Genomic DNA, 27,304 nt, shown 5'->3' on the forward strand with positions numbered 1-27,304 from the left:
CTTCCTGCTCCTGGATTCAGGAAGGTATATAAGCACAGGAGTTCCAATTAAGTCAATGGGACTACTCATGGGCTTAAAGTTAGACACATACTTAAGTATCTTGCTGAACCAATGCTGAATCAAGGCCTTTGTTCTCGTTCTTCCACTCTTGGCTTCATGCCTTCCTCCATTCTGCCATAACTTTGAAAAAATCCTTAATTCTTCTACTTCAACTCCCTCCTAACCTAATGTTTTATGACCTTTCTACACCTTCCTGTGTTTAGTCTATATTATATTTTTATCTGTTCTCTGAAGGGTAGCATTGTATAACCCACTTTACATTCATTTTTGTACAGATGTTAATTACAACACAGTTGAAAGCAGTGCAGAATTGTCCCCATATCTTTTCCACATGCAATAAATTGTTGAGTATATTTACTGGCAATATAATAAAGAATAGTAGACCAAACCATCCAACAAGAGTAAGAGTGGCAGAATCTGACCCTCAGACTGTGACTAAACTGTCCTGTTGCTACAAAATTTTGACACTGTGAAGATTTAGAAAGCTTTCTAAATTTTTGCACAATGCCTCTGATTGCTGGAGAGTATTCACAAAATCCCTTTATCACAGAGGCAGAAAATCTTAATTCAGGTTATTTTAAAACTCATTAATTTGCAATGGTGTGATGGGTCAAATTCAGAGAATGCAAATGGGGGTTGTTAAATCAATATAAATCAGATGGAGCAATTTGCAAACTGAAGATGCAGATGAGCGGGGTTGTGGCAGAGAAAGCAACGAACAGGTGGGTGAAGGAAGGAAGCGTATAGATTCTTCTGCACAAAAGGGGCAGGATTTGCTCCTCGGGACTTAAATCACAAACGTCCAATGCTATAAACAAAATGATAGAGAATATTTTAACTTGCAATTTCTACCAGAACTGAATTCCTCAGTAACTTTTAGACTAAAAGCTGCATATCACACTACTTGAGCCATCCAGTGCCCAGCCTATCCAAAAGAGAAATTACAGATTTTTCTAGCAATTCTGCACTCTGAATAATTACTTGTAATATCTGAAATGATATACATTTTTCTAAACCAGACCCTTTGGAGACTATTTGGTTTTAGACATGTAGAGTAATTTTATATCATTAGTGCTCTTTAAATGTTTATAAAAGCCCTTTGAATTTGGAAATGATTAGTAGCCTGAGAACATGCAATTTAAAATGATGTATCTTTAAATTATTAGGAGTAAAACTATTTGGAGGCAATTAGGTGTTCTGGGCTTCAGAGGAAAAACTATTAAGCAAACGTGAAATTTGGCATGCCTCAAAATGATTATATATCTTTACATTCACTCTGTGAATATTCAATTTTAAAAGTCTCTGTTAATGCATAGGGAGTAATAAATTGACTCTTCTGATGGAGAGACAACCAAAACAGAAAAAGAAGCAAAATTAATACTATCCCCAAAACTCGAATCCAGTGCCCTGCAGGACCAAGTACACCTAGCCCATCCCTGACAGGGGTGTTTGTCCAACCTGATCTTAAAATCCCCAATATTGGAGGTTTCCACAACCTCCTTGAAAAGTGTATTCCAGAGCTTAACTACCCTTATAGTTAGAAAGTTTTTCCTAATATCTAACCTAAATCACTCTTGCTGCAGATTAAGCCCTTTACTTCTTGTCCTACCTTCAGTGGATATGGAGAACAATTGATCACCATCCTCTTTATGACAGCTCTTAACATATTTGAAAACTATTTTTAGGTCCCCCTTGTCAATCTTCTTTTCTCAAGACTAAACATATCCAGTTGTTTTTTGTTCGTTCATTTGTTTGTTTGTTTTTAAACATTTCCTAGTAGGTCATATTTCCTAAATCCTTTATCATTTTTGTTGCTCTCTTATTGACTCCAATTTGTCCATCTCTTTCCTCAAGTGTGGTGCCCGGAACTGGACACAGTACTCCAACTGAGGTCAGACCAGTGTCAAGTAGAGTGGGACAATTACTTCCCATGTCTTACATATGACATTCATTTTAATACATTCCAGAATGACATTAGACTTTTTCACAACTTCATCACATTGTAGCCTTATATTCAATTTGTGATCCATTATAACCCCAAATCCTTTTCAGCAGTGATACCATCTAGTCAGCTATTCCCCATTTTGAAGTTTTGCTTTGAATTTGATATTTGCCAAAAGTAAAAATATAAAGCCAGATGGGAAAAACATAATTTTCAATTTTTTTAAAGGCTATCACAAACAAATTTGATTAAAAACAAAAACAAAAACATTAAAATGCAAAGCAAGATCTGAGTCCCTCTCTTTAATGAAGCAGAGATAAATTATATGAGATGAACATTACATTTTTAAAGGAACATAAAACCACAAAATTCAGACTGAGTTTTTTTTATAAAATTCAAGTTTGCTAATATATTAAGTCACTCTACACTTTACAATCCAGACACTCAAATTCATAGTCTGTAATATTAAAATCTATTTGAAGCTCTAGATCTATTAAAAAGGGAATCAGATTGGTCTCTCCATGCATTGATCTACTCAGCCCTACACCAGGATCAGCTGACTCATTGGCAACCCCATGGAGGGTTTTATGTGCTTTTAGGGTCCACATGGAGAAGAAGAATTCAGAGACTGTGCAGGAAGGGCTGCGAACAACAGTATTTTCTCCTTATCAACCTTACACAGATAAAGAGGAGGTTATACAACTTCAGGCTGAAGTAATAGATAACATTAATATGAACGGTTTTAACAGTTAATGTTAACCTTAACTATTGAAGTTGATTTTCAATAACTCTTGGAATACTAGGGAAGTTCCAGAAGACTTGAAGAAGTCTAATATAGAACTATTATTTTAAAAGGGTAAATGGGACTACATTGGTAATTATAGGTCTGTCAGCCTGACATCGATCCCCAGCAAAATAACAGAATGGCAATTGTGGAACACAACAACAAATTAAAGGAAGATAATATAATTAATGCCAAACAATGTGGGTTTATGGTAAATAGAGCCTGTCAAAATAACTTGGTATCTTTTGTTGATGAGATTACAAGCTTGGTTGATAAAGGTAATTTTGTTGATGCAACAGACTTTTCCAAGGCATTTGACTTGGATACCACACAATATTTTTTTAAAGAAACTAGAATGTTAAATAATATGGCACACGTGAAATGGATTAAAAACTGGCTACCTGATGGGTTTCAAAATGTAAGTGTAAACAGGGAGTCATTACCCAGTGGTATGTATCAAGAGGTGTCCCACAGGCATCAGTTCTCAGCCATATATCATTTAACATTTTTATCAAAGTGACAATAAAACATAAAACCATTCCTGAGAAAGTTTGCAGATATCTGGGGGTATGTTAAATAGTGAAGAGCACATGTCACTGATGCAGGGTGACCCGGGTTGCTTGGTAAGGTGGGCATAAGCAAGTAATATGTATTTTAATAGGGCCAAATATAAAATTATACATCTATGAACAAAGGATACAGTCCATTCTTGCAGGATGGGGGTGCTAACCTGGGAAGCAGTGACTGAAAAAGATTTGGGGTCATGATGGATAATCAGCTGAACATGAGCTTCCAGTGCAATGCTGCGGCAAAAAAAGAATAATGAAATCCTAGGATGCATAAACACAGGAATATTGAATAGGAAGATTATTTTACCTCTGCATTTGGCAAAGGTGTAACTACTACTAGAATACTGTGCCAGTTCTGTGTCTACAGTTCAGGAAGGATGTTGAAAAAATTGGAAACGGTTCAAAGAACAGCCACAAGAACAATTACTGAATTGGAAAATAAGCCTTATAGTGACAGACTCAAAGATCTCAATCTATTTAGCTCAGCAAAGAGAATGTTAATGGGTGACTCTATAACAGTATATAAATACCTACATGGGGAACAAATATTTGATAATAGGCTCTTCAGTCTATCAGACAACGATATAACAAGATTCAATGACTGGAAGTTGAAGCTAGACAAATTCAGACTGGAAACAAAGCACAAATTTTTAATAGCGAGGGTAATTGTTGGAACAGTTTACCAAGGATTGTGGTGGATTCTCCATCACTGACTATATGATCACAATGCCCTCTGTCCTCACAACCTATGAATCTATTAACTCTTCCAGGCTGTATTAACTCTTCAACAGAGTGATTCATACTGGGGAACCATTGTTAAAGGGGACCCTGGAACAGACAGCTACACAGATACAAGAACTATTGCAGAGCTGACAGACCACTTGGCTCACCCAGATCTAGGAAGCCTTGTCTCCTTACAACCACTCCCTCTCTTGCCTGCTAAAGCTAAACTATCCAGTTAAGCCTTTAAATCAATGTAGATGGTCAGCACCTTGGGGCAATTTTTTTCTTTTTAAGTGTTTGTGCTGCACTTATTACAAACAGGGTTCTATTCCCAATTGTTAATAATAATAACCCATTTTCTAGGGGCTGAACCTCTACTCATTTCACAGACTAACCCTGCCTTCCTTCCCCAAAATGATTTGAAGCAAAACTGTTCTAGGAGATCCTTACAAACATTTCCTCCCCAGATCCACATCTCATTTTTATTTTCATGGGAAGGACTGCTCTTTGTTCTGAATTTGCAATGTAAAAGTAGGTTCATTCTACAGTTGTCTTCAAATTATTCTGAGACAAAGCAAGATTTAATTCCTTTAAAATATCATTTTAAATGGTAACTTATGTGATTTACTGGAGCACTAAAGTAAAAGGTAACTTTGTTATTCAATTACATTTTAAATGACTGTAAAAAGAACAAACCAATCAACTAAATTTGTCTGTTGCATGGTTTTACTTTTAAGAGGGATAGAAAGCTATGAAAGGGAAATAAAAGTTACAGACAAGTAGATTCATTCTTTTATCCTGAACTCTGTAATTTAAAATGTAAAACAAACAAGAACACCATTCATGAGCAAAACCAGCCAATGTATCTATGACATGTTTCAGAGTAGCAACCGTGTTAGTCTGTATCCGCAAAAAGAACAGGAGTACTTGTGGCACCTTAGAGACTAACAAATTTATTAGCGCATAAGCTTTCGTGGACTACAGCCCACTTCTTCGGATGCATCCGAAATGGGCTGTAGTCCACGAAAGCTTATGCTCTAATAAATTTGTTAGTCTCTAAGGTGCCACAAGTACTCCTGTTCTTTTTCCAATGTATCTAGGATCTTCAGTCAATCAGCAAAGGCAATGCAAATTAATTAATCAATCCTATACCCAGAGTTATGCTGATATCATTAAATAAAGCTGATACAAAGAGCAGTAAATGATGCAGAGGTATAGTGACTTGTCTTACATCAATAACTGAACAGAAAATCCCTATGTTTACAAAGGGGCTGAATCTGCCAACTTTTTTCATCCTGAATAGTATCTTAGTCCACAGAGAGTCCCACTGAAATCTTATGAGGTAAAGGTGCCAAAATTGGGCCCAAATGTATATGGGTGTGTCTAGATTATGGAAATTTACACCATTATAACTCTATTAATAGATACACCATTGAAAACCCCTGCTTTTTATGCACTGTCCTAGTACAAATGGGGCTTATACTAGAATGATTTGATAATTTGATTTTCTTCTTCTAGAAAAGCCCTTGAAAGCACAGGAGTTCCTGCTGATAAAGAACTGTATTAACAGGGAAGTCTACACACCATGACTACTTTTGCAGTCACGAGGTCCAACACTTACAGCTGTGAAACCAATGTTCCAATACTATGTAGATGGGTGTTGAAAAACATCTCAAGATAGATACTTGTAAATAAAATCTCTCATTATACTTTCATTATATGGATGTAACACTATTTATATCTACCTTTGTAGGTTCCTTTACAGCAGCCATCCCAAAGTTAACATATATTTATCTTTATGCTCTGCAGAATGGGAACTTCAATTTTTGCATTTGTTTGTTTTGTGGCATTATTGTGAAAGCTACATTGAATTTTCTGCATTTTGTTCTGAAGCTCTTGAGGTTTGACACTAATCAGAGCAACAGGAAAATACTAAAGGATTTTGGTTACATCTCCTCTTGTAGGAATGTTTATTTATTTATTTCTGGTTTAAGCTTGATTACACAGATCTCATACATCGGAATCACATCTTTGACTTGAAAAGCATATTCTAGATTAAGTGGAAGTTTGGCTTGCACTTACTTTTCTCTCTCAGATATTGAAATATATTGAACACTAGCATGTGCCATGTAAAATGTCATTTTGCTTATTATATTGTATTACATTTTCACATTTAAACAAACAGAATTAGTCTTACAGAGAGCACAAGCAAATGTTATACTCAATGGTGGAGATATTGTATAAGACACTCTACACTCCACCCTGCATTTGAAGCACCTTTTTGAAAAATAAATATAAAAAATTGGAAAGTCAAAGTCTAAATAGAGAGACCAAAAAGTAAATGCGTTTTTTGTCTGAAATTAAAGGTGAACGTTGATTGAACTGCAAACTGAATGAGGCTTTACATGTTGTAGCCTATTAGGTATAGGTATTTGCTAAGTAAGGCATGGGTGTAAGTTAAGGCAATAATTTAATGAATATACAAGACATGTAAGACAATAGCTTAGCTAAACAAGGCATAAAGTCCAAAAAGCATTAGCATAAGCAACTAACCAGAGTAACCCTAGGTCACAAGATAGAATGCTGTAATGACTAAACTGTGGACAGAAAACTAGCATATTTGTGGTTATACCAGCTTGGGATATTTTAAGTTAGGAACATAGCAGATGTCTGACCACAAGAGTGTTATGGTAACTAATTGTCATATATGCTAATAAGCTTGCCGTAAAAGGTTTAGTAACCTACGGGAGAAGGGCACCCCAACATTAGTAGAGTGAGGAAGTACAAATAAGTAAAAGGGGAGAAACCCTTACTGAATATGCATTAGGCATAATAGTGTCAGTATAACATATTATAAAAGATGCAACCCAGTCTGTGTGCCTTGGCAGATGTAACTATTGGGAGATGCCAGAGTGATGACCACTGGTGATGGTGATGAGGCAGTTGATGATGATGAAAAAGATAATGACTAACACTGCAGGTTGTTCCACAAGGGCTGTTGTAAATATATGGATGCTCAGATGCTCGTTTTGCATTATCTCCATCTACCGTGCTGGGCTGGAGTGTTTGTAACTTTACTAACTGTGTTAACAAAACTATTGAAAACACAGAACGATTTTCCTAAGTGTGAGTTTTGCAACTATGCACATTGGAGTTCCCAACTAAACTTTAATTTTAATAATACTGGGCCTGATCTTGGGACAACAACCTACCAATCCTCAGAGTTTTAATTGGAAATTCTTAAGTAATCAATACACAATCAATTGATTTGGCAACAGTGTCAACAATGTAAGGTTGTCTGATCCAGTCATAAATATACAGTCATTGGTGTGACCTTGCAAAGGTTTCTCCTTACATTTTACTAACTCTAAAGAGTTGATTTATTGATCTATGGAAGACATTCACCAAACATACTCTTGTTTTAGGTCAGTGCAACTCTACCATAACCAATGAAGCTGCACCAGCACAAAACTGTGGTGCATCAGCCCCCAGGTATATATCTGTCAGAGTAGCTCAAAAGAACTCTTTTCAGTCTGCACTGAGAAGTTCACAAAGGTGGAATGTGTTAGAACCAAAAGTTGTGATGCTACATAATACAGTTAAAAGTTATTTTTATTTTTGTCACAAATGTAACTTTAATAAGGAGAATCTTATTACAGAGGACATTCTGTGTAAATTGTTTTCCTCGTGAGATTAAAGGGACATGGGCCTGGGTGGATTCTGGAGATGGTATAAAGGAAAAACAGCTATATTTGAGGAGGATCAGTATGTGAAACTGACAGGGAGGAATGGAAAATGACCCAATGAAGTTGTCAGAGATGGAGGAAGCAGGGATGCTAGACAGTCAGGGAGTTTGCTAGACAGTTAAGGAGTAAACTATTTGGTCTTTAAAGTGGTTAGTATGAAAAAAGTGACAAGGCATCCAGGAAGAGATCTCAGATACAGGCAGAGAAGAAAACCTTGGTAGAAGCAGAGAGGTCCAGAACAATGGCATAGATGTGAGAGTTATCAGTATAGAGGTGGAAGCTGGAGCTATGCAAGTGGGCAAGTTCACCGAAAGAGAAAGTGTGTAGAAACACAAAAGGAGGATGCCAATAAGAGATCCATGGTGACCCTTATAGAAATTCAGAAGCAGTAGAAAAGGATAGTTGAAGACTGAATTGTGGGAGTAGTCAATGAAGTATGTGAGTAACTGGGACAAGACAGAAGCCTAGAAGATGAGGGAGGAGTGGGTCTCTAGAAACAAGGCATAATCATCGGTTAGAAATGGAAGACACACAAAGGGTAATAAAAGTGGTGATGATTCTATTGAATTTGGTAGAAAAGGGTCTTTCTTAATGATGGCAGTTTCATTTAGTATTCAGTCATTTAAAATGTTAATGAACTTTGATACATGACAGGAACACAGAAAGAAAAAGTACTGAAGTCACTGAACCATCTCCTAAGCTGGTAACTTGGCACAGCTCCACTGAAATCAATGGACTTACACTGATTTACACCAGCTAAGAATCTGGTCCCCTGGATGGAAGCAGCATTCACCCAACAAAAGGTAGCAAGGTGAACTACATGCAAATGATGTTCTTCCCTTCCCCCACCTTAAGAAACAATGTCGTGAGATCTAGTTAAACAGTTTGACAACTGCCTTTGAACTAGGCAAAGTTTCTGTCAAGGAGATAAAAAAAAAATTATCCCAGAGGATGTAATACAGATGCCAGTATATATTCTGTACCAGTAAGAAGAACACAGATTCTCATATATAGTATTTAGAAATGAATACTTCCAGAGGATATAGTTTACTCAAAGACATTTTACGTAAGGAGCATATAGCTGTATTTTATTGAAAAGGTGACTTCAAACAGTAGTATGCACTTTGTTGCCTACTATAAGCCGGTTAATGGAGAAGATCAAAATACTTCCATTGACTGAAACCAAAGAGGCTTTTTATAATATAGAAATATCTTAAAACCATATTATGCTGCTGCCTCTCTCTCAATCATGTGGCGACCCGCTATAAATTTTACAATGCTATAGATATGATAGTTTTTTCCAATAGTCTGTACCTTGACTGCACCTAAACTTTAAAAGATCCCTATTCAGATATACACCTATATAAATATTCTGCCACCTGATTTCTACTTTTTTCCTTCGGTTTTGTAATTTACCAATAATGCCTCCCTTGTTCAAGGCACACTTAACTTGACTCTTGCATTCTAGTTCTAGGGATATTGTTTTCAAAGAGAACAGTACTCTGACTTCAGAGAAGATAAAAAAGTGAAGGTAACTGCCTGTGTACTGGGCCAAAGGCTGGTACCTCTTTCTAGAACTGTTCCATGGAAGGAATTACACTGGTCTACAATTTTTGAGAAGCAGTCTGCTTCATAGATAAAATGTGCTATTTATTATGTATTTTGCTGTGCTGAATTCAAATATGACAATTAAAACAACTGATTGGCTACTGGTTCTAAGATATTTAAGTTTTTACATTTTATGTCTATGTATATTGTGTAGATAGAGTTTTAATCATAAATTGTAAACCTAGGTCTTTTCATGTGTTTATGGTTGCTTTACATGATAATATTTCACCTGTCCTGTTTATGTAACACTTTAAAAATCAGCAAAAGGGTTATATAAATAAAATGTATTATGAAACAAAAGGCAAAAAAAAACTATTATGTACATAGTTTAGTCCTATTCAGTGTCTACTCGGCGCTTCTTGGCTTGTCTCTTGTATTCATTAAATGGAGCATCTCTTGTCACTGTCCAGCAATAGTCTGCAAGCATTGATGGGCTCCATTTGCCCTGATAGCGTTTCTCCATTGTTGCAATGTCCTGGTGAAATCACTCGCCGTGCTTGTCGCTCACTGCTCCGCAGTTCGGTGGAAAAAAGTCTAGATGAGAGTGCAAAAAATGTATTTTTAGTGACATGTTGCAACCAAGGCTTTTGTATGCCTTGAGGAGGTTTTCCACCAACAACCTGTAGTTGTCTGCCTTGTTGTTTCCGAGAAAATTTATTGCCACTAACTGAAAGGCTTTCCATGCTGTCTTTTCCTTGCCACGCAGTGCATGGTCAAATGCATCATCTCGAAGAAGTTCACGAATCTGAGGACCAACAAAGACACCTTCCTTTATCGTAGCTTCACTTAACCTTGGAAATTTTCCACAGAGGTCCTTGAAAGTTGCTTGTGTTTTGTCAATGGCCTTGACAAAGTTCTTCATCAGACCCAGCTTGATGTGTAAGGGTGGTAACAAAGTCTTCCTTGATTCAACAAGTGGTGGATGCTGAACACTTTTCCTCCCAGGCTCTAATGACCGTCGGAGTGGCCAATCTTTCTTGATGTAGTGGGAATCTCTTGCACGACTATCCCATTCGCAGAGAAAACAGCAGTACTTTGTGTATCCAGTCTGCAGACCAAGCAAGAGAGCAACGACCTTCAAATCGCAACAAAGCTGCCACTGATGTTGGTCATAGTTGATGCACCTCAAAAGTTGTTTCATGTTGTCATAGGTTTCCTTCATATGGACTGCATGACCAACTGGAATTGATGGCAAAACATTGCCATTATGCAGTAAAACAGCTTTAAGACTCGTCTTCGATGAATCAATGAACAGTCTCCACTCATCTGGATCGTGAACGATGTTGAGGGCTGCCATCACACCATCGATGTTGTTGCAGGCTACAAGATCACGTTCCATGAAGAAGAATGGGACAAGATCCTTTTGACGGTCACGGAACATGGAAACCCTAACATCACCTGCCAGGAGATTCCACTGCTGTAGTCTGGAGCCCAACAGCTCTGCCTTACTCTTGGGTAGTTCCAAATCCCTGACAAGGTCATTCAGTTCACCTTGTGTTATGAGGTGTGGTTCAGAGGAGGAGGATGGGAGAAAATGTGGGTCCTGTGACACTGATGGTTCAGGACCAGAAGTTTCATCCTCTTCCTCTTCCTCGTCTGACTCAAGTGAGAATGATTCTGGTGCATCAGGAACCGGCAGTCCTTCTCTGTGGGGTACTGGGCGTATAGCTGATGGAATGTTTGGACAATGCACAGTCCACTTTTTCTTCTTTGACACACCTTTCCCAACTGGAGGCACCATGCAGAAGTAACAATTGCTGGTATGATCTGTTGGCTCTCTCCAAATCATTGGCACTGCAAAAGGCATAGATTTCCTTTTCCTGTTCAACCACTGGCGAAGATTTGTTGCACAAGTGTTGCAGCATATGTGTGGGGCCCACCTCTTGTCCTGATCTCCAATTTTGCAGCCAAAATAGAAGTGATAGGCTTTCTTAACCATAGTGGTTATACTGCGCTTTTGTAATGCAAAAGTCACTTCACCACAAACATAGCAGAAGTTATCTGCACTGTTCACACAAGTACGAGGCATCTCTGCTCACTTTGGCTAAACAGAAATGTGTCCCTTTGCAAAATCAAACACTGACAAATAAGAGAGCATGACACTGTATGATTTCTAGAGCTGATATAGGGTAATTTGTTCAGCAGAGTGATGTAAGCTTTGTTGTGATTGCATCATCCATGACTTCTAGGAATAACATGATGCAATTCGTATCATGGATGACGCAATACCAGCTTCAGATTGCATCATTCATTGTTTTGCCTAAAAAGCAAGTACTGTCCAAACCCAGTCATAGATTTATTCATAGATCCAGTCAAAGATGTATTTTAGTCATTTCTGGTTTAAATTGAGATCCCTTCCCTTTATAACTTACTTATCCTCCGCCATTCCCAAGTCAAGGGTCATATATACTGACCCAATAGCATATCTTGAAAACTAGAGCCAATCAACAATTTTAAGCATCATTTTTGTTCTCAGTGACCCAGAATTAGTAAAATTTGACTACATTTATTTCAGAAGTATTTTGGCTGTAGAGCAGTGTTATGTGGTTAGGCAAGGCTGGCAGTAAAGAAAGTAATGTTCAAAGTCTATTTGCAACAGTAGGTAAAAGTCTGGATGCCTGTCCTGAGCAGTAGCCTCCTTGGCCTCTTCCAAAAGCCAACACTTCTGGTAGAATGAGCTGAGATTTCCTGGGTGTGGTAGGAATTGTCAGATATCCAGAGATTTCATCTAAGTATTGAAATTTTTCAACTCTTATCTGAACAGAACCCAAATTCTGATCTTTTTGAAATACAGTCATCAATAAACCCACCATGAATTGCCTTTTTTGTCCAGAGTATATAATTTGTTCTTCTTCAGGTGTCTTTACTGTCAGAGTGCTGCAAAGAGACTTTACTGTAAGAAGTAACAAGAAACACTATTCCACTAGGAATAGTGGGGACAAATAACCTAACTAATTTTAAGATAGAGCCTGATATATTTATGAATAGCATTATATGATAGATTTGCTTGTGATAATAGAGGACTAGATTCAAAGATCCAGGAGGCTCCTTCCAGTCCTACATTCCTGATTCACAACAGTTTCCACAAAGTGGGATATTATAGTTTATGCAGTCCCACTAAGAACTTGCATCCATTTTTAGTGAGAGAGATAGGGTAAAAGTTTTAAAAGCACCTAGTGCCGGGGAGAGCAGAGCAGGATTCCACATTAATGGTTCTGTGATGCCCTCTGAGTTCTCCCACATCCTCCTCAGCTCACAGACCAATGATTCCCCCCTCTCCCCCCCCCCCCCCCCCCCCGTAATCCAGGCAGGAGCGTGTTGCTGTTTTCCTACTGGGAGCCACATGCTCAGCATATGAGCTCTCCAAGCTGAGGAATGTCAAATCTTCCTGGAGCTTTGAAAAGGGAGGGATGCATTCCTGCTGCGCAGCAGAGTTCAAAACAGTGAGCAGAGTGGCCACAGTGGGTATTGTGGGATACTGAGGGAGGCCAGTTACCACAGTGGGTATTGTGGGATACTGAGGGAGGCCAGTTACCACAGTGGGTATTGTGGGATACTGAGGGAGGCCAGTTATCACAGTGGGTATCGTGGGATACTGAGGGAGGCCAGTTACAGCGACATAACAAACGCCAGCATCTACACTGACGGTTTGTCACTAACTTTTCCGCAAAAAGCTCTATGCCTTTTGTCAAGGTGGTTGTATTTTGTTGGCAAAACAGGAGAGTTTCCCCACAAAAAGTAGCATTGTAGTGTGTACACCAACACTTTGTTGGCAAAAAGCTGCTTTTTGCCAACAAAACTGGGTAGTGTAGACAAGGCCTTAGTCGCTTTTGAAAATTTTACATAGGGTCTGTTAATTTAAGCATAGGACTGAAAGACAAACACTTCTACATACTAGTCCTTACTCTTACACTAGCTTCCTATGTCTCCTTGGAAAAATTCCTTAAGCTCCCTGAACGTGATTTGCATTTACAGTAAAGTCTTTTTGCAGCACTCTGACAGTAAAGGCACCTAAAAAAGAACAAATTATATTGATCCTCACTTACATTCATATTGTGCTGTCAATAAGGGAGTGGCATAAAGGGATCTTGGTGTTAATGAGACCCAGACCCTGTCTCAATTTCCCAATTAAATAAGGACGACATTTACCAATCTACCTTATTGGTGTGTTGTGAGAACAAATATCTTAATATCACATTATTGATATTTCTCTGCTTATTCCAGGCCTCTGAAATTTCACATGGTGAGAAGCATCCCTGCCCTGTGTAAACTGTGACTTTTAATTATAACTTGCTGTTAGTTAAAATTGTCATTTCTGACTTTTCTGTCAGCAGCCAACAGTGTAAAGTGTCATCATTTTGACATAGAAGCATATGCAGTTAATAAGACTAATGCTCAAAAAAGAATGCACATCATACTTAGGTACTGGTTTAACATCAGAAGTCTACAGTTTTAATTTTCTTCTATAAAATGTAGGGGGGTTTGCCTATTATTATTATTAATAATAATAAACTTGTTTTAGTAGGATGGAAATTGTTTAACAATATGGAGCTCTCATGCTATGGGAATCACAAATGTTTGTCCTCATGAACATAATGGTGGTTAGTAGCAAAAGATGCAGGGGCAAAAACAACAATTTGAATTTAACATGTATTGGATGTAAAACTCTCTGTGGATACACAACATGACAGGAAATTCTTCCCACCATGTGTGCTTTCAAAATATTGTACTGGGGAAAAGGGTCACAACTTTATTTTAATCTACACAAGTGAACTGTAAAGATTAACATAAGCTATTATTTAATTCCAATATTTGTTGTCATAGCTCATTAAAAATTGAATGAAAAAAAGGTGTAGATTCTCGCCACATTGTCCCCAGATATCTAACCTGATAGCTTTGCAAGGCTCTACTTTAAAGAATACACCTGATTCCAGAAAACACCATGACATATGGTCTTCAAATGTGGGAAGTAATCTTCACATCCTTGGTAATACTATTTGCAGCACTGACCAGTTTCAATTATATGATGAATATTAATTGCTATTAATATTTGTAAAGTTTATGGGCATTATATCTAGTCCACTATGAAAGCCTCAAATAGTTTAGTGAAGTCCTTCTGGAGAAGACTCCTGTGGTTCAGGAGTCCCACTGAAGCTATTTCGGGGAACACATTTTAAAATAGACCTATTTGAAATGTCCCTTTTAGTGGAAAATCTGTACTTTTAAAATTTCATGTACCTTTAGAATTGTCTTAATTTTATCTTCCAATTCCCAAATTTAACAGTGAAAAATTCCTGTAGTGCAAGGAGAGGGAGGAAGACACAGAAAACAAAAATCTACAATATATATTGGGGAGAAAACCTCACTAACCAATACCATGCTGTTCTTAAATACTAGAAGCCATTAATTACTACCATTCCGGATTCTAAATACATACTTCCTTATAATTGCTTTTAAATTACTTAATTCATTTCATACATTATTTATGTGTCATTAAACCAGCCACGGCGCTAAGAAATATATTCCAGTCTACCAAATCTATTACATTCTTTTTATAAATGCACGTTACACAGGCAGATGGACACACACACTTTTTATATACTTTAAGCCACATAATAAAAAGCAAAACTGAATTCTGTGTCTGTTTATAATACTTTGCAGGAGCATTAGTAAAAAGAATGGAATATTCATTGATCGTTTGCACATTTGATAAGGAGTATGCATGTATGGTCAAAAAATTCTGCCTTCTGTATAAGGGCTGTATTGCATGAGAGAACAGGGTGCTCATCTGTATGATAGTTCTTGGGGAATCTACAGGCAGAATGACATAGAATAGAGTTCTGATGGGAGCACAATGGGCCACATTCTTCTGATGTTCTAACAAGGAGCACCATTCACCCCTTTCTGTATGTTCCATTGACAACAGCCTACATGGGGGGAAGAGACGAAGTGATAATTTGGGGAATCTGCCTGATCAATTCCAGTTTGATTTTATGAACTGTCTGTATCCTTATGTCTTATGACTGTCTTTTACCCTTTACTGGCCCATGCTCCTTGTGCTAAGGAGACAGGGGAATGGCATCAACATGTCCATCCACAAGTAGGCTGATCATTGAAGACTGTCAACACCTGAATAAGTCTTGCCTGAGGAGAACAAAATAATAGTTGCATCCTAGGTGAAACCAGTTATCTCCATCTTCTCTCCAGGGGGTTGGGGGGGTTGGAGAGTGGAAAAGTCCTCAGCATAGGAGAAAATTTTTGAATGGGAGAACGAGCTGACCAGGTGCTAATCTGGGGTCTTAAAAACCAGACAGCCTGAGAAACTTTGTGGGGAAGAGGGGGACTTAGACTAGAGGAACTCACAGTGACAAAGGAAGCTTGGGCAGAACAGAAGGACAGGCTATCTTAATGGAAGAGTTTATTTTAACTGTGGGATCAGCTGAGAAGCAAGGTAACTGGCTGCAGAGAGAAAGACTTCACAATTCAGAGAAGTCATGTGCGGAAAGGGAGATCCTGGATTCTACAGAGGACTCTAACCTAAGCCAAAAGAATGTTCCCGGGTGGTGAGGAAACAAACGGGGAAATGAATACAGGTATTTTATTGCTTTGTCTAAGGCCTGGTCCCCACTAAGCCCCCACTTCGGACTAAGGTACGCAAATTCGAATTCGAAGTACCTTAGTCCGAACTTACCGCGGTCCAGACACGGCAGGAAGGCTCCCCCGTCGATGCCGCGTACTCCTCTCGGCGAGCTGGAGTACCGGCGTCGACGGCGAGCACTTCCGGGATCGATCCTAGAACATCGATTGCCTGCCGCCGGACCCTCCGGTAAGTGAAGACGTACCCTAAATCTATATATTTCTTGTGCTATGTAAAGTATAGAGGGATTGACTGGTGCTTGAATGCTTGAGAAGGCTGTGTGTCTGTTTGTGTCAAATCTCATGTGAGCTGGAAGAGGAGACCTATATACCCAGAGTGCCCACACAATTGGAGCTGTGGAAAAGGGTGTGCTTAAGCTACTAGCGATTCTCAGGGGTGGAGGTCAACACTGATCCCAGGGCCTAGAGCAGCTGGGCCACAGGATCCCATTTCCATGAAGGTGTAATAGACTGAGCATCTGTACCCACAAGTATGTCAGAGAGGCCAAAGAAAGAGACAGTGCTGGAGCTTACTCATACTCAGAAAACTTAAAGCACATGGGTCCAGCCCGGTGGGACCCCAACACAACAGCCTAATGAGTGTCCAGCTGGGGGATCTCTACTAGGGCTGTGAAACCCAAGTAACCAATTCAGTTATGTGTCCTGCCAATGTACTAAATACATTTTTAAAAAATAATAATTCTGTGCTACCATCACAATACAAGCAGTATTACACCGGTTTTATCTTGTAAAATCAAGACAATATTACATTTTTGCTATCACTAAGATGATGTGAAATATCACCCTCCTCTATCAAAATCAACATAATATGGCCAGAAAGGTGGCAGATGGAAGAGGAGGAAAAGGGGAAAGAAAAGAAATAAAAAAGGAAAGAGAAATCGTGAGAAGACCGAGCTTTCAGGGTAGCAAAGGAGTCACTTTACTTAAAAAAAATTACTTATTCTAAAAGCAATGTAGGGAGGAAGCCTAACGGATACAAATTTCAAGTAATTTTTATGTAAATGTGTATGTGAATTGCAGTCCTCTTGCTCCTGAAAGGTTGCCAGTATCACCTGTGTGTTGCAGAGTTTGTGCACCATTGCACTAGGCACAGAGAGCTGAGCATGTTGAAAATGAGAGGCAGAAAGAGCAATTAAATAGCTTGAACCATGGATACTGGGCAAATGTCAGCAACACAAAGTCAGGAATCTTGGCTGTGATACAGGTTTTCTAAATATAGGCTATTTTTCCCTCCCTTTTTAGAGGACAAGATCTTTTCCCATTGTGTTATCTCCTTCTTTTAAATAAAAAAAAAGAGATGTGCAACACTAGTGAATTTGTTATTATCTGATATTTGTAAACAGTACCATAGGTGTAGTTGGCACTTTGTATGGGCAGTAAAGGCACACTCCTGCCCTGTAGAGCTTGCACTCTAAATTGGTCATACGTCATGATCCCTCATCTTTTATATTATCAGCCCCTCTACATTTCCAGTGCCACCAGTCTCAAATACTTGCTTCTCTGTTTCTCCCACAAATGTCTTCATGCTTTCTTCCATCCCCAGGCCTTATAATGGACTATCTGATCTGTGTGACAAAAAACCTCTCTTCATTCAAATCCATTTTCAAGGGTCACTTCTGCTAAATCACCTAAAATTGCTTTATTATTTTTCTCCTGTGCCCCCTTTCTTCATCCTTCACCCCCGCCCACCCTTAGTGGAACTCAACACTAAAAGGCTGCCTGCTGCCAGTACTTTTATTCTTTCCTCAAGGCTCAGCTGGGCAGTAGGAAGCACATCCTGGCAGCAGAAAGCAGATCAGGGTAGAATGACTGGAAAGCAGGCAGCAGGGCTGTGATTGTTGTCAAGGAGGAAGGGTGACGTTTAGCTGGTGGTTGGAATTGAAAAGCAGATAAAACCATGCAGGCAGATAAGTAAAGAGCAATTACTCTACTGATCAGTGACACTGCGATGCAAAAGTGGCAAGAAATATCTAAACAGACTGCAAACAGGCTTGCACACCCTCACTTTGTTGGAGAGGAGACGGAGCGCTTTGGGGCTCATTCAGCACTAACAAGGCACACCTGTAACAAGGCACACCTGCTCTGCCTAGAGGGAAGTGGGTGTGGGGGAGGTTAAAAAGGGAAAACCTGCCACAGGAAGGAGTGGTGGCACAGGAAAAGATTGCTACAGCTCAGAGACTGAGAGCCAGCAGGAAGATAGTTGCCGGCCTTATGCCCCTAAAACTGCATGGACCAGCTGTAAAGCACGGTGCCCCAAGAGGAGGGGCTGGAGGCAGACCCTAATTAAAGACAGTAGGCCAGCTGATAAGCCAATCCCCAAAGAGCTAGCCCTACAAAGACTGTGCAAGAGACAGGTCATCTAATCTATTCTTTTTTACTCTGATCACCCTCTCTCATAAGGGAGAGACAGGGAAAAGGACATTTTTGTTTGGCGAATGCCTCACATGCTCCTAACAGGGGGAGGACATTAACAACTTGAATGGGGACTCACGGGAGCCCAACATCAATGACCTGAAGGCTCTGGGTATGTATATTTGATGGTTTGGCATGGAGAGAATCATAGCAGTGGCAAGGGAACCAAACAGTGTGAAAACAGAAGAGACAAACAATTAATAGAGTCCAAGACTGGAAGGGACCATTTGATCATTGAGTCTGACCTCCTGTGTTACACAAGCCATAGAACTTGCCCAAAATAATTCCTTTGAACTAGAGCATGTCTTTAAAAATATTCAAACTATTTAAAAATTGCCAGTAATGGAGAATCCTCCATGGCCGTTCGTAAATTGTTCCCATGATTTGGTACCAGACCCAGGACAGATCCCATCAGGGCTCCACTAGATATGTTCTCCCAGTCTGACAGTGAACCATTGATACTACTTTTTGAGTAGTATCAAAGGGATAGCCGTGTTAGTCTGGATCTGTAAAAGCAGCAAAGAGTCGTGTGGCACCTTATAGACTAACAGACGTATTGGAGCATGATTGCTTGCTTGTTTGTTTGAAAAGTGTGAATTGGGAGTGCTTTGTTCCAGGTGGGCCTTGAGTGGGCCTGACTGGTATATAAGGGCAGTCAGCAGCGAACCAGCTGAGCGGCAAACAGCAGAGGCTAACAGCGGGAGTTTGCCTGGGAGTTCGCGTGGGGAGAGCGCACCGAGGCTTTCATCTGCAGGTTTCTCTGACTAGTTCCTGCAACAGTTGAGGAAGCTCTTAAGAGGACGGAGATATGGAACGTGAGCGATCAGCTGTTGTAACCTGCACAGGTTGTGCCATGTTTGTCTTTCTTCCACAGGACAGAAGCGACTTTGTCTGTACAAAGTGCAAGCTGGTCTCCATATTGGAAGAGAAGGTTCGAGGGCTGGAGAAACGAGTATCGACTCTGAGCTGCATAAGGGAAAATGAAGATTTCCTGGACAGACGTCAGGAGATGCTTCTACGGCCGCAATGTTCTGAAGATTCAGAGCAGGCGCAGCAGGGACAGAAGGATTGTGAGGAGGTTTGGCAGCATGTGACCTCCAGAAGGAGAAAGAGGAGCGTCCATGCACCAGCAATGGAGATACAGGTGAGCAATCGTTTCCATGTTCTCTCTACAGGTACTAATGCGGAGAGTGGACTAGATGACCCATCTGAGGGAAGGGAGCAGAAGGAGACTCCACCGATTGGAAGGCAAAAGATGCACTGTCCTAGGGATGGGGGTTCCACGACCACCACTCCCAAGAGGAGGAGGAGGGTGGTGGTGGTCGGGGACTCCCTCCTCAGGGGGACTGAGTCATCTATCTGCCGCCCCGACCGGGAAAACCGAGAGGTCTGCTGCTTGCCAGGAGCTAGGATACACGACGTGACGGAGAGACTGCCGAGACTCATCAAGCCCTCGGATCGCTACCCCTTCCTGCTTCTCCACGTGGGCACCAATGATACTGCCAAGAATGACCTTGAGCGGATCACTGCAGACTACGTGGCTCTGGGAAGAAGGATAAAGGAGTTTGAGGCGCAAGTGGTGTTCTCGTCCATCCTCCCTGTGCAAGGAAAAGGCCGGGGTAGAGACCGTCGAATCGTGGAAGTCAACGAATGGCTACGCAGGTGGTGTCGGAGAGAAGGCTTTGGATTCTTCAACCATGGGATGGTGTTCCAAGAAGAAGGAGTGCTAGGCAGAGACGGGCTCCACCTAACGAAGAGAGGGAAGAGCATCTTCGCCAGCAGGCTGGCTAACCTAGTGAGGAGGGCTTTAAACTAGGTTCACCGGGGGAAGGAGACCAAAGCCCTGAGGTAAGTGGGGAAATGGGATCCTGGGAGGAAGCACAAGCAGGAGAGCGCAAGAGGGGAGGACTCCTGTCTCATGCTGAGAAAGAGGGACGATCGATGAGTTATCTTAAGTGCCTATACACAAATGCAAGAAGCCTGGGAAACAAGCAGGGAGAACTGGAAGTCCTGGCACAGTCAGGGAACTATGATGTGATTGGAATAACAGAGACTTGGTGGGATAACTCACATGACTGGAGTACTGTCATGGATGGATATAAACTGTTCAGGAAGGACAGGCAGGGCAGAAAAGGTGGGGGAGTTGCGTTGTATGTAAGAGAGGAGTATGACTGCTCAGAGCTCCGGTATGAAACTGCAGAAAAACCTGAGAGTCTCTGGATAAAGTTGAGAAGTGTGAGCAACAAGGGTGATGTCGTGGTTGGAGTCTGCTATAGACCACCAGACCAGGGGGATGAGGTGGACGAGGCTTTCTTCTGGCAACTAGCAGAAGTTGCTCGATCGCAGGCCCTGGTTCTCATGGGAGACTTTAATCACCCTGATATCTGCTGGGAGAGCAATACAGCGGTGCACAGGCAATCCAGGAAATTTTTGGATAGTGTAGGGGACAATTTCCTGGTGCAAGTGCTGGAGGAACCAACTAGGGGCAAAGCTTTTCTTGACCTGCTACTCACAAACAGAGAAGAACTAGTAGGGGAAGCAAAAGTGGATGGGAACCTGGGAGGCAGTGACCATGAGATGGTCGAGTTCAGGATCCTGACACAAGGAAGAAAGGAGAGCAGCAGAATACGGACCCTGGACTTCAGAAGAGCAGACTTTGACTCCCTCAGGGAACAGATGGGCAGGATCCCCTGGGAGAATAACATGAAGGGCAAAGGGGTCCAGGAGAGCTGGCTGTATTTTAAAGAATCCTTATTGAGGTTGCAGGAACAAACCATCCCGATGTGTAGAAAGAATAGTAAATAAGGCAGGCGACCAGCTTGGCTAAACAGTGAAATCCTTGCTGATCTTAAACGCAAAAAAGAAGCTTACAAGAAGTGGAAGATTGGACAAATGACCAGGGAGGAGTATAAAAATATTGCTCAGGCGTGCAGGAGTGAAATCAGGAAGGCCAAATCACATTTGGAGTTGCAGTTAGCAAGAGATGTTAAGAGTAACAAGAAGGGTTTCTTCAGGTATGTTAGCAACAAGAAGAAAATCAAGGAAAGTGTGGGCCCCTTACTGAATGAGGGAGGCAACCTAGTGACCGAGGATGTGGAAAAAGCTAATGTACTCAATGATTTTTTTGCCTCTGTCTTCACGAACAAGGTCAGCTCCCAGACTGCTGCACTGGGCAGTACAGCATGGAGAGAAGGTGACCAACCCTCTGTGGAGAAAGAAGTGGTTCGGGACTATTTAGAAAAACTGGACGTGCACAAGTCCATGGGGCCGGATGCGCTACATCCGAGGGTGCTAAAGGAGTTGGCGGGTGAGATTGCAGAGCCATTAGCCATTATTTTTGAAAACTCATGGCGATCGGGGGAGGTTCCAGATGACTGGAAAAAGGCTAATGTAGTGCCTATCTTTAAAAAAGGGAAGAAGGAGGATCCGGGGAACTATAGGCCAGTCAGCCTCACCTCAGTCCCTGGAAAAATCATGGAGCAGGTCCTCAAGGAATCAATTATGAAACATTTAGAGGAGAGGAAAGTGATCAGGAACAGTCAGCATGGATTCACGAAGGGGAAGTCGTGCCTGACTAACCTAATTGCCTTCTATGATGAGATAACTGGCTCTGTGGATGAGGGGAAAGCAGTGGATGTGTTATTCCTTGACTTTAGCAAAGCTTTTGATACGGTCTCCCACAGTATTCTTGCCGCCAAGTTAAAGAAGTATGGGCTGGATGAATGGACTGTAAGGTGGATAGAAAGCTGGCTAGATCGTCGGGCTCAACGGGTAGTGATCAATGGCTCCATGTCTAGTTGGCAGCCGGTTTCAAGCGGAGTGCCCCAAGGGTCGGTCCTGGGGCCGGTTTTGTTTAATATCTTTATTAATGATCTGGAGGATGGTTTGGACTGCACTCTCAGCAAGTTTGCAGATGACACTAAACTAGGAGGCGTGGTAGATACACTAGAGGGTAGGGATCGGATACAGAGGGACCTAGACAAATTAGAAGATTGGGCCGAAAAAAACCTGATGAGGTTCAACAAGGACAAGTGCAGAGTCCTGCACTTAGGACGGAAGAATCCCATGCACTGCTACAGACTAGGGACCGAATGGCTAGGTAGCAGTTCTGCAGAAAAGGACCTAGGGGTCACAGTGGACGAGAAGCTGGATATGAGTCAACAGTGTGCTCTTGTTGCCAAGAAGACTAACGGCATTTTGGGCTGTATAAGTAGGGGCATTGCCAGCAGATCGAGGGACGTGATCGTTCCCCTTTATTCGACATTGGTGAGGCCTCATCTGGAATACTGTGTCCAGTTTTGGGCCCCACACTACAAGAAGGATGTGGAAAAATTGGAAAGAGTCCAGCGGAGGGCAACAAAAATGATTAGGGGTCTGGAGCACATGACTTATGAGGAGAGGCTGAGGGAACTGGGATTGTTTAGTCTCCAGAAGAGAAGAATGAGGGGGGATTTGATAGCAGCCTTCAACTACCTGAAGGGGGGTTCCAAAGAGGATGGAGCTCGGCTGTTCTCAGTGGTGGCAGATGACAGAACAAGGAGCAATGGTCTCAAGTTGCAGTGGGGGAGGTCCAGGTAGGATATCAGGAAAAACTATTTCACTAGGAGGGTGGTGAAACACTGGAATGCGTTATCTAGGGAGGTGGTGGAGTCTCCTTCCTTGGAGGTTTTTAAGGCCCGGCTTGACAAAGCCCTGGCTGGGATGATTTAGCTGGGAATTGGTCCTGCTTTGAGCAGGGGGTTGGACTAGATGACCTCTTGAGGTCCCTTCCAACTCTGATATTCTATGATTCTATGATTCTATGAGCTTTCGTGGGTGAATACCCACTTCTTCGGATGCATGTGAGTATGAATTTCCAACCAGCAATTTGATCTATAGCGTATTTCCCTAGTTTGCTTGAGACTGTCCTGTGGGAATGTATCAAAAGTCTTACAAAATATCAAGGCATATTCTCCTTTGGGCCAGAAGGTTTCAGTGGAGACTGTCCTGCAGCTGCTACTGGAACTCACCGTGTGGGCTATTATCTCTTCATACTTGCTAACCAAGGATTCAGGTTAGCAGATCTCTTTCAGACCTCTCTGCCCAACGCCTTCCCCAAGATCGTGCCCCTCTGCAGTGCTGTGCTGCATCGAAGTACTGCTGCAATACACTGTGAGAGTTCCCCTGCTTGCCTCAGTCACATCTGTCTGCCTCTAATGTGCATAATGAAGGTGTAGTGTGTGGTTGGGTGTCTATGGCCTTCACAGAAACTGGGGGAAACCCCAGTTGAATATGGTAATATATTTCTGTCAGTTCCTCAATGATCTCCATCCCTATCTCATGGAGCATACTAGTTTCTGTAGCCATCCCTTTGTCTAACATACACTATCTACTACAATTTACCTCCCTTTTTTGTTTATTTACCACAGCAGTTGATAAGACTGTTTCCCAGCTTTGATCATTGACCCAGTATTTGCTCTTCAAACTGCAATAGGGATATTATGATGTTTCAAATCACAAATTCACAGACCTCAAGGCCAGAAGGGATCATTGTGACTGTCTATTATTCACGATAATAAACAAAAGTCACAACCACAAAAATCAGGCTAGATAGGAGTGCTGATAAACTGCTCAAATATTTCACCAGTGTAGAAATGTTTGTGCATAAATATGTGGGGAAATTCTTTGGCAGGATAAAAAAGTCTAGCAGCCCTTTCAATGTGTGTGAAGTTGGTATATGTTGCTAATAAGACATTAAAATGTTCTGGATGGATACAATGAGTTACCAACTGGCTAAACAAGGAAATTTGGGTGGAGGGAGTTTCTGACACACCATTAAAATGTCAAGAAACCCATACAGCCTTTATGCTCTGTTAATCACTGCAGGCTTGTTTGTCTTTTTTAAAATTATAACCAGTCAAAAGAGACTTGTTTTTAGTGAACTTTGATCTGCTTTCAGATCAAAACATGACATGAGATTCTGGAACTGAGGAGCACACACACACACACACACACACGATATGCAGACAATGCTTGAGGCTTATTAATGTTAGACTGAGTCACATGTTATACATGTCCACATTGCAATTAAATGATTGTTTCTGGCTTGTCAGCTGACTCAGCCATGCAGGGCTGTGAAACTGCCCTGTAGACGTTCACGCTCAGGCTGGAGCCCAGGCTCTGGGACATCACCAGAAGGGGTGGGAGTCCCAGAGCCTGGGCTCCAGCTTGAGCCCAGATGTCTGCAGGGCAGTTTCCCACCCTTGCATGCCTGAGTCAGCTGACAGGCCAGAAACAATCATTTAATTGCAATGTGGACATGTATAACATGTGACTCAGTCTAACATTAATAAGCCTCAAGCATTGTCTGCATATCGTGTGTGTGTGTGTGTGTGTGCTCCTCAGTTCCAGAATCTCATGTCATGTTTGACTCAGGCATGCAAGGGTGGGAAACTGCCCTGCAGACATCTGGGCTCAAGCTGGAGCCCAGGCTCTGGGACTCCCACCCCTTCTGGTGATGTCCCAGAGCCTGGGCTCCAGCCTGAGCGTGAACGTCTACAGGGCAGTTTCACAGCCCTGCATGGCTGAGTCAGCTGACAGGCCAGAAACATTTAATTGCAATGTGGACATGCCCTGACTGTCCTTTACTCTGTCCTACATTTTGTTTATTGTGAATGCTGCATAGACTTTTAAAATGCTTCTCATTGAAGACCATGTTTAATGGAACCACTTTTCAAATGCTGCCACCTATTTTAAATGATTTTATAGAGGAGAATTTTAGCTTAAAAAAATTCTTATATAATTTGTAATGGAGATATACCTATCTCATAGAACTGGAAGGGACCCTGAAAGGTCATCGAGTCCAGCCCCCTGCCTTTACTAGCAGGACCAAGTACTGATTTTTGCCCCAGATCCCTAAGTGGCTCCCTCAACGATTGAGTTCACAACTCTGGGTTTAGCAGGCCAATGCTCAAACCACTGAGCTATCCCTCCCCTGCTTACAGTATAAGCAGTTCTAGTAAAACAGGTTTCAAGTTGCACTGGGAATTCTGAACATGGTTAGGAAGTAGGATTTCTATATTTTTTATGAGGAGGAAAGGTAAAGTAGCCTATAGATATGCAACACAATAGAAATTAATGGATTTTTTGTGTCAAATGCCAGCCTTTTTTTTGCTGGGACCAACTGATTATTTGTAGCGCAGAAACTAAAATATACACATGATTTGGAATGGAATAAATTGGCAATTCCTCCTCCATACAACATAAATCACAGCTGATTTTTGCATGATCGGTACCTGGATTTCTTTCCAGAAACACTTGATCTGCTATCACTACATATCTGAAAGCTATTTTTTTTCATAGGAACCCGATGTAATGCAAACAATTGTCAGGCCGTGAAAATGTACACTGACAATGGAAGGCAGCCCAAAAAAATCATTAAAGGGATAGAGCATAAAACAGTCTGTATTTAGGCAAAATCAAAGATTTAGAAGGCTTTTCTTGGCTTTAAGTGCCATAGTTTTTTCATGGCCTTGTTCCAACTAAATGTATCCGATTAACTACAAAAAAAAAAAACCTCTCCTACTTTACAAATTATTTTTTTCTATTTTGCTGTTCATTTGCAATCCAACAGGACATATTAATGAGGCCAGTACTGGCACATTTTGCATCTTAAAACTATGAATGTTTTCCCCTTGTATCCATTTTCCTTATAGGCAACATGTAGGGTAAAATTCACTTTATGTGCATAAAGTCAAGAATAATTAAGCTTTTTGCTGGGAACATGAAATTCACCCACCCACCCACCCCAGCCTGGTACAAGGGCACAGTACAAGCTGTAGGCTGGGAGTAGGATCTTCAGTCACTTATCTTCACTTGGACAGTGTTGGGTCCACAGGAAATGCAGAAAGGCAGATTCCTTTTCCTGCTTGCTAACCCTCCTTATCTGGATCCCCCGTACAGCTGCAATGCTGCACTCAACTGGCAGAGAGGACCCTATGCTAGCCCTTGACACCTGGAGACCAAAGTTCCATCCTCAAAATATGGATATGGCAACCCAATAATGAACAGCATATTGTCAAATGGCAGGTTTAGATAATCTGACTTTAACCGTGTTTTTGTTTCTTCATTCTCTCCCCCCTAAAAACCAAAATGTTAGGAAGAATAAATGAAACTAACAACAAGCCATCAATAAATGAAACTGCAGTGATGAGAAGAAGCTCACAGGTTTTGAAGAAACAGGTGCTGACCTTTAGTGCAGGGGGGAAACCTAAGCAATAAGTTATGATACATCTATGCAAGATTTAGATATAACTACTCTGATCCAATCCTAAACCTCTATATAGACGATGCATTTGGAAAATGAAAAACTATTAAAAACATATAAAGTATTCCAATAGTTGAAAATTTCTCTAACTTGAAACTCCTAATTTGGTTTGTTCAGTTGGCCTCAGTGATGAGCTGTTTTCATTTTGTGGAAAGCTGAAGGGTTAAATTTACCTTATAGAATTATTACATTCAAAATTTGGAAAGTTAAAGCCTGCATGACTTTAATGTGACTGTGCAAAAACAGCACTCTGTGGTTCCATGGCTATTGTGTCTTAATAATGACTCTATTTAAAGGTACTCAATTAAGAAATGAAAGAGCCCCTTCTGCCTCCAACTAGCAGTCCTGCAAACTCAGCCTGGCCCACAAGAATTGGGCTGGACTCTTCCCTCCTGCCCTCCCCCCCATGCATCATCTCATGAATAAAAGACTGTTACACCCTTAGTCCCATTGTCTTCAGCTTATGATCTCCATAAAAACCTATGCAAAGCCTATTGT

At 41.1% G+C, this 27,304-nt stretch overlaps 1 protein-coding gene across 13 annotated transcripts in view; it reads right to left on the reverse strand.

Annotated features, from left to right (window-relative positions):
- MGAT4C (MGAT4 family member C) overlaps nt 1-27,304 on the reverse strand; it is a 631,037-nt gene that overhangs the window by 416,981 nt on the left and 186,752 nt on the right. The gene's annotated exons all lie outside the window — the stretch shown is intronic.

Source organism: Chrysemys picta, chromosome 1, assembly GCF_011386835.1.
Source record: "Chrysemys picta bellii isolate R12L10 chromosome 1, ASM1138683v2, whole genome shotgun sequence".
Taxonomy (NCBI): domain Eukaryota; kingdom Metazoa; phylum Chordata; order Testudines; family Emydidae; genus Chrysemys; species Chrysemys picta.